Source organism: Lucilia sericata, unplaced genomic scaffold, assembly GCF_015586225.1.
Source record: "Lucilia sericata isolate MDLA Ls3-8-SP2 unplaced genomic scaffold, ASM1558622v1 Contig000143F_arrow, whole genome shotgun sequence".
Lineage (NCBI taxonomy): Eukaryota > Metazoa > Arthropoda > Insecta > Diptera > Calliphoridae > Lucilia > Lucilia sericata.
The window spans coordinates 575,538-589,777 of NW_023994175.1; positions in this window are offsets into that span (position 1 = coordinate 575,538).

The following is a 14,240-nucleotide window of genomic DNA, read 5'->3' on the forward strand; positions in this document are numbered from 1 at the left end:
AATTACCCATATTTTAGTTGTATTTGAGAACTGGTACAAACTTGTTAATCAAAATAAATTTAGATTTTTGTTAGATAAATTGTTATTTATTGTAAATCCTTAAGCGAATTGTATACTAATATTGGTGCAAATTTTATCCCGGTCGGAAGACATGGGTTTCAAAAGTTCGATCACTTGATATGAAATCCCCTATAGGTAGAATGTGATGTTAGCTTTCAAAGTAAAATTTAAACATTTTCTATAAGATATTCAAGGGAATTTAATATATTTATTAAAAACTTAAAATCCGCTGCTCATTAAATAAAAAATTACTTATTACGGACATAATTTAGCCATTAGACTTACGTTAATAGTTGTTTATTTGAATATAATTCAAATATACTTCCTGCTGGCATTCAATTTGAACCACAGTTCAACAAGCCTACAAATTTTTTCACTAGCCACAATAAAATAACTAAATAATTTATTTCCTTTTTTTATATTGACATATTCTCTTAAAGTTTATTGACTTTAATGGTTCTTCAGTAAATCCCATAATTATCATAAAATGCCTATTAAGGTATTGATTACCATTGTGTATTTAAAAAATATTCTATAGTTAAATATATTCAAATTGTAATTGATAACCAACCAATACAATTAACGATTTGGTTCAATTATTATCGTTGCATTTCGGTAATTTATGAACAATAAAATTTCTATGCAAATGAAAATTCTAATTGCCTCATTGAATAAAATTTGTCAAGAAATTAAAACTGTAAACAATTTTTTTATTTACATTTATATAAATATAATTTTAACGAATGCTAGAGAGTTAAACAACGAATTTGTAATACCCTATGTTGCAGTCATTCAACTGTGAATGGATTTTTTTTAAATTAAACAAAAAAAGTATTTATGGAAACTTTTTAAGAAAAATTATATTTCTGGTATCAGGAAGTCGATGATGAAGTAATTTCAAGCAGGAAAGGGGGGTAATGATTACACAACGTAATTAATTACAAGGTCAAAAAAAGTATTTATGGAAACTTTTTAAGAAAAACTATATTTCTGGTATCAGGAAATCGATGATGAAGTAATTTCAAGCAGGCATGGGGGGTAATGATTACACAACGTAATTAATTACAAGGTCAATTACAATTACTTGTTATGTGTAATTGACAAATAACTAATTACAATTATTTGTAATTTAGGTATTACTAATTACAAATGACATGTAATTATAAGGAACAAAATTCAAAATTACATGTAATTGTAATTGGCAAAACTTTAATTACAATTGCATGTAATTGTAATTGGTAATTACATTTAAAGTAATTGTAATTGAACATGTAGTCATTACCCCCCAAGCCTGATTTCAAGTCAGCTTTGGGGTTTCTCTAAATGAAAGTTCATAAGTAAAAAATGATTTTACAGGACCATAGCCCATTTTGATTCTTCAATTAACTGTAATTGCTTGTCTATTTCAAATAAATTATTTAAGTAATGTAAAACGAATATAAGTATTACACTAATCACTAAAGCGTTACATTCTATTGTTAAGAACCTCATAAAATTAAAGAAAGAAAAACCATTAATTCCTCAAACTTAAAAATTCTCACTCCACGAATGAGTGCGTTTAGAAAGAATAATGACCAATTGCCATCAGTTAATCGCCACTGTCTTATAGTCACCGTGTAAGCATTAATATCAGTGAATATGATGAAATTATATGATGATGGGATTTCTATAATATTTTCGAATTAATTAATATTCCAAGAACATGGTTAAATATACGAGTGTATGAATAAATACTAACCGATGACGGAAAATTTGTTGTTCAACATGGCATGTTATACAATGTAAACGGTATGACAGTGACAGTGGCCACTGCCAGGGAAAATCAACAAGTGAAAAATCTATTAAATACAATTTTAAAGTATTTACATTATTTTAATAGCAAACGTTTTATTTATTAAAAGAAACAAAAAAAAAACTAGAGAAAGAACTTAGAATATACAAAAAATATAAAGTAAACTGTAATAAAATTCAATAAAATAACCAAGGTAAACCTCAAATATGTGCAGTGTATGACTTTAGTAGGTTTGGGATGTCTTATTTTTTCTAATTTCCCAAAACGGGGTGTGTGAATGTTGGCATTAAAACTAGAAAATTATGAGAATATTGACTAACACATAACGATTTCTTAGAAATTATAGAATCTTTAAGTAGTTTTATTTAAGAAAATTTAATGGCAAAAGTTAATGGCCCTAATAAATGGTCATTTACAAAATTGTAATTTTAACTACTTACTACTGCTTTACTTTACTATTAAATAACTTGATATTCCTACATACACACACACACACACACACACATATTACTCACACTCTCACTTTAAATACACTTGAAACAAATGTAAGTTTGTTGCTGAAGTGACGTTTTAACTGATCCTGTTTTAGGTACTTGATTATTTTTTATTTTCCTTAGATTTTCACTTGTTAAAGTTATTTTTCCAGGCCTTATTATGTTTTTCATTGGCCACAAGTTTAGCTTTTTTTTGTAAAAATAAATAAAAAAAAGTGTTGTGTGCCAGTTGAGTGTATGAAAAAATGAAAAGATTGTAGTAATTTTTTATGGCCACACTTTTTTTTGTTCACTTTATTACACGCTAATAAAAATCTAAATCCCCGTTTAAATAACATTACGTTTTTAACCTCCCTACTGCCACCCTCCCGTTTAGCAAATAGGAACGTGTTGGCACTTTCTGATTGTAATAACAACAGCAACATTTTGAGTGTGGAGGGTTCGTTAGATTTTATTACAACCATTGAGTATTAATATAATCCACGATTTTTGTTTGTGCTATAAAAATCTAGTTGGTAAATTTTTAAATAAAATGTGTATTAATTTTTTTAATAGCTTACGGAAGGAGTTAAAAGATTTATCTATGTTTCATGATTTTTATGAAAATTTTGTGGATTTTATTCAAATATTCCTTTTTTAATTTGGATTTTGGAAATCTAGAATTATGCGATTTTACGAAATGTAAATTTGGATAGCTACAAATCCATTTCCATATGTTTCTTGAAATCAAGTTCCTAAAGACCTCACATATACTAAGATATCAGCAAAATTGATGTGTAAATAACTGAGTTATGAGAAACATCCTTTTACAAGGATTTATAAAAAGCTTTACGTATACGCAATATAGTAAAAATTGTTAGAAAGTTAGAAAACGCTTAATAATTCTTGTTATTAGTAAGAAATAAGATTTTAAGTAACCGGATGTTAGTATTGAAAACTAACAATTTCCGTTAAGCGATACATACTTACATACTTCTACAATTTACATAAATTTGTATATAAATTTACATGCACTGTCATGAACTTTGATATTTTAATTGATTATCCATTCCTAAACCTAAAACTATATGCTTTTAGTTTATTTCTACATATTTTTTTTTTTTCCAATATACAAAATCCTTTTTATCATGAAATTGCAATCATTGAAATTGATTTGTTTTAGTTAGAGTTTTTCGATTTCCTCGGAAATTACTATGGAAAAAAATTTACATTTTATTGTTTCGAAATGTCTATATGGATGACTTGCCCATCATTCTTATTTAACAATAATCACTTTAGAATTTTCGACAAGTGTAATGACACTATGCATATCATTTTTCATTTGGACATGTTCTCTAAGCCATTGTTTGCATACCAATTAGCAAGGCAATGCTTATATACGAACAGTTTGTCCGTCCGTCCTTGGTTGTGTAGATGTAGATATTTTGTGCATGGTTGGATGAATTCTATGAATTTTGTATGTGTACTAGTACAAAAAGCTCAATGATATTGAGCTGATATATTAACAGAATTATTTTACACTATAACGATTACAACATCGTCATCAGCAACATCATCAGCACCAAGTGCTATATGGTCAACGTTTATAAGCTTTTTAAAATAAACATTTTTATACAATTCATCAATTAAATGTTAACTTTTGCTACTATTGAACTAAAATACTCAAAATACAAAACAACAAAATACTATAGAAACCATAAAAAACCATTACAAGTCATGTTATGGTTGGTATGTACATACAATTTCAATTCTGTTTTTTTTTTTTTTTTTTAATTTTTTGTTGCAAAATAGTTGAAACAAAAATTGAAAGGAAAAAAAATGAAAACGAAAAAATCTATTTATTAAATTGTATACATTTGTGTTATTTTTGTCGGTTTTTGTTTTTTTGGGATGCGCCTCACGTATCTTTAGAACTTGGTTTCAATTGCCATTTATTTTTGCGGGTTCTATTACTATAAACCATCAACTGCTTGCTACAACTCTCCAAGCACGAGTAGTAACAGTACGTTTTATATATGGACTATAACTATAACTATGGATGGATATTGGCTATGAAAAAAAAAGAAAAGGAACACAAAAGTACGCTGACTACTGCTGGGTATTTGTTGGAATGATGCAATATTTTGCTACTGCACATACTTAGACGCTTCATAGCTTATTGGTTGGCTTGAATGGTCATAGATTTGGTTTAAGAGAGTTAACTTTATTCTTGCCATTTATTTCGATTTCTTTTTTATTTTATTACATTTTCAAAGATTTGTTTTTCGTGTACTTTACGTTGTTGTTGTTGCTGTTCTTTCTACACTACATATAGTACTACAGCCATATATATAAATATAAAGATTGTTTTTACTACATGAACTTTTATAATATTTCACCTTAGAGAGGGAGAACGCGGTTAAAAGATTTGAAAAAGTAGCAGACGTTTTGGCTCTTTTTTTTATTGAAACGTGTTGCAAGTGCGAAAATATTCTTATACAGCACATGTTTGTATGTTTTTTTACTTCTTTCTTTGAAACGTTGAATTTTCTGAAATTGCTGAAAAAGGCTTGAGGAAATGTTCTTGTACATACATGTTCATGTAACACTACTATAAGTTCCTACAAACAAACCTTTAAACGTATATGTGGTACATCTGAACGTTAGAGTCTATAATAGGGAGATTTTCGGGGGAGATTCAAAAAAGAAATATTGTTAAAAAATATTTATATGAAAGTCATGTGTGTATATTTGTATGTATTTTCTATGAGTCTGTAAAGCTTGGGTAAGTTAGTAGTAAATTGATTATTTTGGCTTTCATTTATTATGTACACACCTATGTGTGTGTGTAAATAGAAGATTTTTTAACTGAATTCAAGGCTCATAAATTTTCAATTCATGAAGATTATTTTCAACTGTTTCTGCTGCTTTCTTTGTATGAGTTTTAAAAGGAATTATTTTAAAATTTATTTAAACAATTAACAGCTAAATTAAAGTTAAATAAATATTTAATTTCAATTTAGCAACACATTTAAGTACTTAATAAATATAAATGTTGTGTATTTATATTAGAATTGGATAATATATTTGTTTAAAATTGGCATTTATATCGAAAATAGTCAAAAGTATTCTGACACGTACGGAAATAAAAATCTTTTTCATTGTATATTTAAGTCAATTAGAAATAATTAAATAAATAAATATATATACATTCTAACTCTCTCTATGTGCAACAAATAATTAAATTGAATTAAAATTTTATTAGTTTATAAATTTAGTTCCGTTCTTTTGATTTTGTTAATTTTTATAAAATTTCTCAAAACATTTGGCTTGAAGAATATTTTAAGTCCAAAGCTTGAGGATGTGGCTATCCTTTCAAAATTTAAATTAATAAAATAATAACCAAATCGGTGATCATGGGCAAAATCTTATAAATTTCAAACTGAATTCCTCTAAAGTTAACGGTTTGTCCTTATTTCCCTTTTCACCAAAGAAACATTTCATGTTATTGTCAATGTTTGGAAACATACAAAGACCCCCAAATTTATAATTTCTTTTTTTTTTTTTTTTTTTTTTGAGAGAAAAAAATCTGAAAGAAAAATTGGTCATTCTGACAAATGTGAAGTCTTGTGCTGAGATTTTACCAATACTTACATATATTAACAGTTGGATTTTTTACTCGCTTGATGATGTAAAAACTGGACAACAGAAACTGAAAAAGGTAAAAATCAATGCAAAGGCTTAACTGCAAATAAAATGAGCAAACAGAAAAACATATCGACATCCAATAAAATACAGACTACAACAATGGCTTATAAAAGATTTGTTGCCAGAAAAAAAAAAAAATGAAGATTCCAAAATATAAGCAATAAAACAAAATAAATAAAATGTGTTCTATAAAAGGAAAAATGGATCGACAACAAGAAATAAATATTTACTTTACTATAGTATAAGGTACTGATATAATAGGTACTGTTGGTTACATACTGTTTGAATTCGCGACATTTCCGACACGCAACATTTTTATGATTTTTTAAGTAATTTCAATTGTTTGTGACTCAAACTTATTTAACGATGACTGCTACAGTAATTTCTTTATGTGTGTTGTTCAGGAAAAAGTCAGTTACAGTGGTGAAACGCACTTTATTTCTTGGCTGGCAAAGAAAGTTTCAAAAAAAGGGAGATTGACTTAATAAAAACAATTACAGAAAAGTTGTTGACGTTAAAGTCCAAATTGTATTTATAAAACATGCGGCAACAATTAATCAATTATAAAGAATGGCGTCTTTTAGACGCATGCCAACAGACCTTCATACATACATACTCCAGCTACTACTAGTATAAATAAATATTACAAGGCATACAGCTTGTACTTGTAGAAGGTAGTGAGTTAAAGTAAATAAGCGTGTAACAGAATGTAAGCCATGTGTCTAATTTGTAGACTAGAAATTTAATTTGGTTAATATGTTTTTGTGTTTTTGTTGATTTTAAATATTAAACGAAAACTTTGTTTCTATCAACAACCAGCCAAATAACATAATTAACAGCAGCTGGCCATTAAAAAAAGGAAATAAAAATTGAAATTTCTTTTTGGACCAATATTTATTATAATTAACATTAAATATTTGTTTGCTGCTACAAAGAGGAAGTTCTTTATTTTTATTTAAAATTCACTTAAATAAATTTATATTTTGGTACAAAAATTAGCTACAATTCTATTTCCTTTATTATTTTTTATAATGAAATTGATTTTTTTTTTCTTTCTTATAATTTTAATCTCATTTATTAACATGACTGTTTCTTTTTTTTCTTATTCAATTAAATATCGGAAGTTGTTGAAATTGTTGATAATATAACAATAACAAAGTTAATAGTTGTTCTTATTAATTTTCCTCTTTTTCTTCATTTGAGGCCTTTTGCCAGTCAACAAGCCAAAAAATTATTAACATCTTGTTCAGAGTTTGTCCATTAAATTCAGTTATTTGCTTAAACCAAATTAAGTAATTTTTATTTTATGAGGTTCAATCGTAAGTAAGTCGTAATAAATACACACAATAATTCATTGAGTAATAAAATTACTTCATAAATAAATTGCCAAAATAAAAAATAATAAAAATAACCGCCCAAAATGTATAAAAGCTGCTGAGTAAGTACTTCAAACATTATGGTTTATTGGGTTTTAAATGGATTTTCAGTATAAATATACTGTGTAATATTAAAAACACATTGTAAAAATGTTTCTCTTTTTTTGTTATATAAATGGATGTATGTATTATATGAAAAAACTTGATAAATATGTTGGTTTTTTTGCAATAAGATTTAAAAAAGGGCATTAGCATAATAAACGTACTAGTAGCGAAGGGAGGGTAAAATTATTATCAGCTTAAAACGATTTATAAATCAAGATTTTATCTTGCCTTTTAGCAAATAAAACATATTTTTGCTCCTAAAAGGAAATATTTATACAATATTATTTAGTAGTTAATTCTAAGACCGTATTGGTCTGTAAGAGAGCCTTTTAACCGTATGCTTTTCCAGTGGTAAGCTTAAGGAATAATCGGCAACGTAAACGAGTAGGTACTTGCTGTCTGTAAAGGGTAACGTGGACCACTAGGAATAATGAAACGAAATCATAATCTAATTAAAATCTTTAGAACAAATGTTTTACTTTTTGGTTGATATTCTAATTCTTCTATATAAATTCGGATTGGCCCATATTTAACCTTATTCCCCATATAAAGCATCCTTCAGAAAATCAGTTTTTGCACAATTTTGTATTAAGAAAAATATTTTAAAGATAAAATTGTGTTTTGCCCATGAAGAGACATAGTCTTCTATTACATGTATAAATAGTAGGGTTCCTGTATAAAATACTTTGAAAAAAACATCTCCAAACTTGGAAAATGGTGTTTGACAAATTTCAAAAACAGATTCTTGTTGAAATTTGGCGCATGATCTATGGTTCCTGACACAAAGCCTGTTGAAAATGGTTAACATCGGTCCATTATTTCACCTAGCCCCCATACAACTGAACCCGATGAATAGGGCTTTTAAGTTCTTAAATATGTTCAATATACTCGTATCTCGACAAGGAGTTGCAAAATCAAGTTCGGCCTCGCCCGACTATAATTTCTTACTTGTTAGTCATATCCTCTATTACACGTATAAATAGTAGGGTGCCTATATAAAATACTTAAAAAAACGTCTCCAAACTTGGAAAATGATGTTTGACAAATGTCAAAAACAGATTCTTGTTCTACTCGGATCCACCTTTCAGGAATATGGTATCACTTCTCAGATATTCATTTTTGTCGTATAGTGTTATTGTTTATTAAAATTTAACAAATATTGTTAAATATGAAATACTATGTGAATAATGATGCAATTTTTATGAGTCACATCCTCAAATGCCAAAATGTAAAATTATTTAAAAACAATTTTTTTCAAGAATTATTGCCAGATTACTGTAACTTTGAAATTAGTAAAAGTAACGTATTAAAACTAAAATAAAGAAAAACAAAAAGAAATATTTTTAATTACATTCTACAGATGTTTTAATGGGTTTCTATAAGAATTTTAATTTATTTTTATAGGTTTTATGTTAATCATTTGACCTTTTAACCCTTTTTGAAAATGCCAAGAAAAGTTTTTCCGCTATTAAATGTTTTCCTCAGTTCTGCTTGCTCTCTGTGCTGGCTGTTGCTGTTGTTGTTACTGTTGTTTAATTTCACGGCCATAAAAACAAGTGTGTTTGTTGGCTAACTGGCAGGCATCTCCAAACGGGGCCCAACCTATTGTGCAGTCGTTGACAAACCTTTGAGTAGGTAGTTTTTTACGGGTTTTCTTTTTTTCCACTAGACATTAAAAACTGCTCTTGTTTTTTTTTTTGATACTTATTTTTTCGTTTTAGTTTTACAAAAAAATATAACAATTTTATTGTAAATTCTCAGGCAGTGATGCGTTGTGCCTGGAAAGCTATTGTAATTTTTGTGTACAGGTATACAAGGAGGTGAAGAAGTAAAGTGTGTATTGTACTCGTTTGTATTGTATTAAGCTGTATTTTGTAGTGGATCGTTTTGTTTTGACCAAGAGCCAACAAAGAAACAACAAATGAAAAACAATAAAAACATTTAATGATGTCACACGGAATATAAAAATACTATAAAATGTCAAAAATTATTGAATTTATGTTAACATTTTCGTTTAAGCCCATAGTTATGTTTAGCCATTATAGTATATGGCTGGCTAACAACGACCAACCGTGAAATACACAACACAGCTGGTACTGTTTCAGGAGAATAGTTACAATAGTTGTGTGTAGTTTAATGGAATGGGACTTAGGCTTAGAGAGGGCATAAGTATTTTAAATGTAAGACTTTATATTAAACGGCGTCTTAAAGGAAATTTCAGTTTGCTAATCTTGTTTTTTTTGCATTTTATTAATTAATTTTTAAAATAATTATTTTTATTAAGAGTTTATACAAACATTTATCGGTATAAAGATTAAGCATATCAGCAATTTATTTTAATTATGCTTTTACTGCACTTCCAGTGGCGGTTTTATTAAGGTATATTTTTTTTAATATATTTTTTATTATTAGTTAAAAATAATCCATGGCAAATAATATTAACTTAGACAAATTATTAACAATATTTTATCATAATTATTTAAGACAAGCTAAAACTAACTATTGGTTTATTTATTTTATCGGTGTGGTCAATTTTATATAAAAAGTTGTTATAGTTTTTTTTTATAAATGTACTTTGATTTTAAAATTTTGTCATTTTAATTTCCTGTGTAAAGAAAAAAGGGTTATGGTTTCAAGTTATAGGTAAATAAATGAAGAGACATAAGAGTAAAATAACCATGACTCCTTATTGTCTAGAAAGTATTTGTTTATTTAAAATTTTGTTTTTGTTTTATATCTTTTATTTTATTATTTGTATACTACATAATAAAGGCCATCAAATAATGTTGTCCTTTTGAGTTGAGATTTGTTTAAAACCATAAATCCAAATTCATTATTTTCATTTCATTGATAATCGTGATGTCAATTTAATTTAGAACATAAAATTCTATTCTACCTAATAATATAAAAATCTTTTTATATCTTTTCGTGTTTTTAATTAAATTTTATTCAGATATTTTTATATGAATATACAATTAAAAATAAAGCGGGTTGTTATCGGTTACATACACGTTTACATAGTTTTCCTTACATTCTCAGCTACATTTGATGCATTCTAAAATATTTTGGCTTATCTATAGCTATAGTTTTTGTTTTTTAATAGACCACCTACAGTTAAAGGTTTGTGCGTACGCTGGCATCCACATTGCTTCTAAATTACAAAATATCCTTATCAAATAATACAATAGTATATATACATACACATGCATTTATTCCATTCATATATGAATAAATTGATTTTATTTTTATTTCGGTTTTTTCTTTCATCGCTATTGTTGTTGGCTTATGTGTTGGTGGTTTGTTGGAGTAGTGGTCACAAGTAAGAATTCTTGTTCCCGATTAGATTACTTCAACACTATTGCTTAATTTGCATTAAAAATTAATAAGTTTTCTAAAAAACTCCATTTTATCGGTGTGAGTTTCCTCAACAGAATATTAAGATAACCAAAGTGTGTTTACAATGTCATCGTATTCAAGGTAGACAGACCCTGACGCCTTTGTGTCTTGTAATTTTAGTGTATAGTTGGATTTAAGAAATGGGAGTTTTAAACTGTAAATAACAGAACATAACCTTTTTTATTTTCTCTAAAAAGATATTTAGTTAAATCGAAAATTTTAATTATATACATTACAAAAGTTTCGACCACATGTTCTGCTTGAAATATTTGCTTTTGGCCTCTATTCAGTTATCAATCAATTCACAATATTGTAATATTGTCTGGCAAATATCTTATAAAACTTATTATAAAAAATCATATTCCAAAAGTAATCTTTCATAATTCCTAATGAAGTTTCATCAGTTATTCCTCATTCCCAAATGATTAGTGCCAGTTTTTCATTGTAAATAAAATCATATTTTTAATAATATCTTGGCCTAAAACCATAATCATACTTTTACTATTATGTTTTTTTTTTTTTGTTGTTGAAGCTCTTTTTCGATTTGTATTCTTGTCTACAATGTCAACCTCATCAACACTTGCAAATACATGAATAATAAAAATGCTAAAAACAGTTAATGGTTTTGACCACGATGCTGGTGATGTTTTGATGATGGAAATGACGATGACAATAATTTGAAATAGAAATATTCTATTCATATTTATGAATTTATATAGAGCGTGGTAGTGTGTGGTAGACAGAACAAAAAGGAAAATCCTCTTGCATAAAGCACGTTCTATTTAACGTATGCATGCGTGACCAACCATTTCGTTAACATAAACATGATTGACCTTCACACTAAGTCAGCAAATAAAGTACGGCTGAAGCTTTTGTTTTGCTGTTTTTTTTTTTTTTTACTTTGACGGTCTTCCTGCCACAACACTAAAACTGGCTGAATTCTAATGGTAATTCTGCTGCCTCTTTTCTACACAATCAATGTATGGATTGTTAGTTAACAAATACATGCATACTTTCGAGTATAAATCAAAATAAACACCTAGTTTTACTACTATGTATAAACTTAGATTCATACATACATATTTTGGTAGAGTCCATAGTTATAGTGCAAGTGGATGATAGTGTGAGTGTTTAGTAGGCCTTTGAGCTAATGGATTACAATATTATGTTTTGGTTTGGTGTTGTGATTTTACCGACCATTATAAACTTCCATGTGTCACACATAATGTCGCACAATAACAATCATAAATAATATAAACTGCGTGTGTACAGTGACTATATGGATGGACGGTGAGTGAGGTAGTGAGTTAGTGGGTGATCTAGTGTGTACGTTTGTTTGGTTAGATGTAGTTAGAAAGCTTTAATAATTGTACATTTAAGTATATAAAATCTCCTACGTTTGTCTGATGAGAAATGATTTGTTATCGTCGTCGTCATTGTAGGCCTGGTAGTCAGTCGTTTTAGAGCGGTTAGAGTGCGGAGAGAATGTATTGCCCAAAACCATTAACAACAATATTTGCTAAAGGACTAAAATACTATGACAGTTTATATTGTTCACTTGAATTTACTTTTGGTAATGATTATTGCATATTTGCTTGATGAAGTTTGGCGGAATTTTGTTGTTCATATTTTTGCCGTATATGGTTTTTCCTCTGTTTATTATTATTATTATTTTTTTTTGTATGTTTTTTTTGTCGTCCATGCGTCAAAAATTACGAGTTGTTGCGTTAATCAAACTGACAACTTTGGTGAATTATTGTAAAAAACTATACACACTCAAACATAGCTACATGGTTACACAATAAAAGCGAAAATAATAAAACAGAGCATGTCTTTCCTAACAACATCAACGTCACCCACTAGTAAGACAGACAGACATAGAGTAAGGCAACAAACTCCATTGGCAACATTGTTGTATCCAGACATACGATTCTATGCCTTAATGTGTCTAATGCTGTAATTTTGATTATAGCTCAAAAATAAGGAGTGAAATGAAAAAAGCAGTGCGAAATGATTCGACTTAAGCTTATGTTTAATTTTGTTTTTGTTAGTTTTTAACTAAACTGTGCGGCCAACCAAAGCAACATTTATAAGCAGATTATTTTAGAATGAATAAACAGTCAAAAGAATGGGTGGCATAATGTTATTATAGTTACAGTCAAAGGTAAATGTTGTCAAACAAGTTTTAAAAATGTTTCAATATTTTTATTAGCCGAAACATGAGTGTCCCAATAGGCCACTTGGTAGTGTACTAGTCTATCAGTTGGAAGGTCATGGTTTCAATTCCCACTATCTATTCTATTTTTACTACAACTGAAGTTTTATCATTTAATTTTCTCAGTTATTATTAAGCCAAAACATTGGTTGTGTGGCCTTCGGTAAGTTAGCGTTTAGTGTTCTAGTCTTGTAGACCGGAGGGCTTGGGTTCGATTCCCACCTAAAGCACTGGAAAAGGATTTATTTATAGGTCAATTTCTAATTGAACTTTTCCACATTTTTTTCTTCATAAATTCCTGTTTATTTTTCATAACAACGACTTTTTGTTATTGAGAAATTTTTGTGTATCTACACTTTTTTCTTTTACTGTATTTCTAGGTACATACATACCTATGTATATTTATTTGTATGCGAAGGGATATATGCTTGGTTGGATTTAGTTATTTTTTCGGTTAATAAATGAATATGCAAACATATCCATCCATACACATATGAGTCTGCTTTGTATGAGGCTGTCAAATATTAAAGACATCAAAGTTAAACACAACAGCAAAGATTCATTTGACAGGAAAAATATTTTATTCACACCGCCTCCCTCCCCCACTCGGCCGTATTAATGGAATTTTGAAGAAAAGAAAAATTTGTATACCATATGATTAGCTTTGAAATTCATTATAATTTATTAGAATTTTACATGCAAAAGCGAATAATTATTCGGTTAATAGATTATGCTTTTGTTAAATATTATTTTATAATGCTCTAATTAGCTTTTGTGCCTTAAAAGTTGAATATATTAATTATATGTATTTTGCAAGAAATTTTTAAATTTCTTTTTTATTTCAGATATTTCAAATACTGGGAAATATTGTCATACTACAAATAGCGGATTAAACAAAATGTAAACTACAGGTAAGTCAAACTTTAAAACGTACTTATCCAACCTTTAAATTTAAACATAAATTAATTTTATTTAGACATTTCAATGATTTATTTGTGTCAAAAACTACTGTTGAACTAAATTTTATTAAATATCTAAGAATGTATACAATGTGATAAAAAATTCCTCTCTTGTTTAGACAAAATGCAGAAGAACAAATAAACAATTATAAAAAG